General features: G+C 38.3%; 1 long non-coding RNA gene across 2 annotated transcripts; it reads left to right on the top strand.

Annotated features, from left to right (window-relative positions):
• Positions 1-1,529: 1,529 nt before the first annotated feature.
• LOC103594957 lies at positions 1,530-3,415 on the top strand. Of its 2 annotated transcripts, none has more exons than XR_550894.1 (3): positions 1,530-1,603; positions 1,968-2,060; positions 2,517-3,415. It is a non-coding gene; the product is annotated as an uncharacterized LOC103594957 (long non-coding RNA). The 2 variants fall into 2 exon arrangements; XR_550895.1 differs by having other exon boundaries at positions 1,575-1,608.
• Positions 3,416-3,832: the final 417 nt, after the last annotated feature.

Raw genomic sequence — 3,832 nt, 5'->3', positions numbered from 1 at the left:
AATCCATTTTGAAATATAATAACTTAAAGAAAAAAGCATCTTACCATCCATAGGCTCTTTAAACTTAAAATCAAATCATTACCTTCAATGTTGACCCACCTAGAAACAAGTCTGTAACACTAAATTTAAAGTAGTTTGCTGACTTTAGCTAACTGAAAAAAACATATAAGGAAAAATAAAATCCTCAAAATGTTCACACTAGAATACAAGAGAATATTTTGGAAGCCTTAAAAAATAGTTCCTATTCCAAATATAATTGATTAGAAAGAAACAAAACTAAAAGTAGCTAAAGACAAATAAGGCAATCAGCAAGAATTATTAAAATAAAGAAGCAAATGCTGACATTATTGTGTAGTCATCCTCAGACTTCCAATTTGCCAGACATCATGGTTTGATTTGGCACCTCTTGATCTCATAAAATCTTGCTGGCAAATTAGTCTAATCAAATAATTATTATTAGCCAACGTTACTGAGCACCTGCTGGGTGCATTTTAGGAGCCAAGAATATAAATCCTTGTTGTCAGTCTAGAGAGACCAGGAATGTGTAAGAGAAAAGGATAACCAACAATAAAATAACTCATGATAATTAAAGGCATTGAACTGAATGTGCCTGCAGTATCTGACAGATTAAACCAGGAAGACTTCCAGACAGGGAAGGCGACTTCACCCCTAATCTGCATCATTAATAATTTACAATGTGAGAGTGCCAAATAAATTGTCAAGTCAGTAAATATGAAAGAGGTCAAAAGACCAGATGATAAGAAAAGTTCAGTAAGGTCTTCACAGATAGCAGACTTCAAGAGAGGCTTTCAGAAAGGCACTTACATATGCAAATAATTAATTCTTGTTTTTTGGTTTGAAAGTAATAAATTTACATCTTTTCATAAATATTTGGGGACATTTAGAGACGGGAGTCTCACAAAAACATGGCTGGGAAGGAATCACTGAAATGCACTCTTGCACAGCGAAATTCACAACTCTAGAACCCGAAATATAAGAGAACTGCTTATAGGGCTTAAAACATTCTTCCTGTTTTGCACTACAAATGGTCTTAACATTTTCCAAAATGCCTTATTAAACGTGCTTTTTCCCCCCCCCCCCCCCAACACACACACACACACACAGACTGGTTAAAAAAAATTAACAAATGTCATAGGCACAGCTGGAAGATGGTGGCAGGGATTTGCTGGCTTCAGAAATGGTGGAAGCCTCTGGCTTAAACGCATCCGAAGCAGATGACTCCACTCGGACTCTCCTTCCCCGCTCTTCTGTCTTCATTTCAGTCGAAGGAGGAGACATAGTTACTGTGCGTCTGGAAATCCTGAAGAGCGTAGAAAACACTCGCTGTCGTTTCTTTACCTTATTTTTAAGTGAGCCTGCGGACAAACACGAAACATTCATCAACAGTAAAATATTGGTTCGCGCGGGGAACACCCGCGAGCTCACTCCCCTGCTCTCCGCCGAGCTTGACTGTCACGCCCTCAGCCAGTCACGGGGGAGCGCGCCGGTGCATCACGGGAGTCGTCTGCAGCGGGGATTGTGGGAAATGTAGTTTGGTGACTCCGCCCTCTTCGCCATTACTGTAATGGCTGCTTCCTGGGAGGTAAGGTACGAGCTACGCTGCAAAGGATACTTAGATGGTCCCGGTATATTTGTAAAACGGGGGCAAATTTGCACGTTGGCAGGCCAAAGTAGGGGTTCTTTTTCAAATCTTAACGTCAAATTCTGGAATGAAATTGTCTCTCGGTTCGATTTATTTTTAGCTTTTCCTGCTTGGCTGTACTGACCAACTTTAAGTCTAGTTCCCTCTTGTTGGACAAACTGTTTCGTGTTCTCATTACGTATTCTTCTCGCTTCCATCCAACCTCTCCACTCTGCACTTACTCTAGCTGCCTCTTTAAAATAATAATAATTAATTTTTAAATCCTTCTCTTCCCCCCCCCCCATCCCCCCAACTATACTAATAGACGGTGTCACGTGGAACCTCTTAGCCTCAGCATCCGGACTTCCAGGAAGGGAATATTTCAAGTCAGATAGAATTTATATCTACTGTTTCTTTGGTAAGTCTTATTAATTTGCCATAACTTCAGAGTTGTGTTTTGTGACTTTTTCCTGATTTGTCTGTATTTCCTGGGTTGGAGAGACCCTAAGAAAATGTAATTTTTACTTGTTTGGATATTTTAAGTTTCTGAGCGAGTGTTTTGTGCATTTTTTCTGTTTGTTCTTAATTATATACTGCTGTTCAATTTCTGTTTGGTTGATGCATATAGTGTTGGCGTTACTGTGGAAAAATTGCTGGGGTTAGGGTGTTGTGAGACTAGAGATTAGCCTCAAGTGACTGTCTTTTTGTACCTTTTTCTTCCCTCAGTTTTTTCATCTGTAAAATGAGATGGATCTAAACTGAAAGTTTCTGATTTAGAGGATTGGGTGGACGGTTATTTGTCATGTATTCATATTGTCGTTTGAAAAGGTAGGAATTTTTAATGGCTCCTTTTTTGTTTCTGTTTAACTTCTAGGAACCTTCAACCATCAAGATCCCAGCATCATGACCTCAGTTTCAACACAGTTGCTCTTAGTCCTCATTTCACTGCTTTTGGTGTTGCCTGTTGTTGAAGCAGTAGAAGCTGGAGATGCTATCGCTCTCCTTTTAGGTGTGGTTCTCAGCATCACAGGCATTTGTGCTTGCTTGGGGGTGTATGCACGAAAGAGAAATGGACAAATGTGACTTTAAAGGGCCTCCTGAATCAAACCACACTCTGAAAACCTTTGTGCTGTTGAGGCTAATCCTGAACTTTGGTGTCTGGAACTTGCCAAGAAACAGTAAATAGGGTAGTTTCACATTCTTAGTTGTTTCCCGTAAAATGGGAACAAATCAATGTATGTTAAATGGGAAAAAATGTTTTCTTTATAACAAATAATGCGCTGAAAAATGCAGCCTATAATTTGTATTTGCTGGTTAGAAAGGGGGTCAAAGAATTAAGATGGTTGAATTCACATAAGTAACATTTCAGTTTCGGAGTTCTCAAAACACATGAAATAAGAAGGAAGCTCTTGCCCAGAATCCTACTTAATTGCCACTGTTCAGTTGGAATCACTGCCTGCCGAATCGTCGAGGAGTCTTTTCTCCATATTTTCATTAGATTTTTGTTTTGTTATCTCCCAAGTTAATATTGTACTTAGATATCAAATAGTGAGCCAATAATTGAAACTTTTATATCTGGAGGGAAAAAAAGTTTAGAAAACTGTAATTAAATGTGTCTAATATTGAAATGGAGAAAAGATTTAATGTTAAAAAAAAACTTTATATTGAAAGTGAGATATTTAATGTTTTAAAATCTTTATATTGATTAGCTGAGTAACATCTCTATGGTGAGAAATACCGTATTAAATATAAACACATTATGTTGTAAGTTAATGTGTGGTGTCCATTTCTGTTTATTGTGGGCTTTTTTTAATCTGTGTGTGGACTTTTATTTAAGCTAAATGCTTAACTGATCACACTAGCTTGAAGATACAATCAGTGAAAAATTAGAAGTGGGCAGCATCAAGGTAGAAAAGGCTCCAGGTAGAACATCCACAGATAGAGAAGGAAAATGTTATGGCCTATACTGATTTGCACACCAGCCAGATGATACCTACCCTCTTCTGACCTAGCTACTTCAGGTGTCCTCAAACTAGCAGTATCACCTGGGGGCTTGTTTGAAATGCAGACTCTCATACCCTACCCAGACCAACTGGATCGGAATTTGCATTTGTTTCAGTAGCCCAAGATAATTTGCACTTTACAGGTTTAAGAAGAAACCTATAAAGAATCATTATACAAAAGAAGAAT

The sequence above is a fragment of the Galeopterus variegatus genome, unplaced genomic scaffold, assembly GCF_000696425.1.
Source record: "Galeopterus variegatus unplaced genomic scaffold, G_variegatus-3.0.2 Scaffold1651, whole genome shotgun sequence".
In the NCBI taxonomy this organism is placed as follows: domain Eukaryota; kingdom Metazoa; phylum Chordata; class Mammalia; order Dermoptera; family Cynocephalidae; genus Galeopterus; species Galeopterus variegatus.
This window is presented reverse-complemented; position numbering and strand designations above follow the sequence as displayed.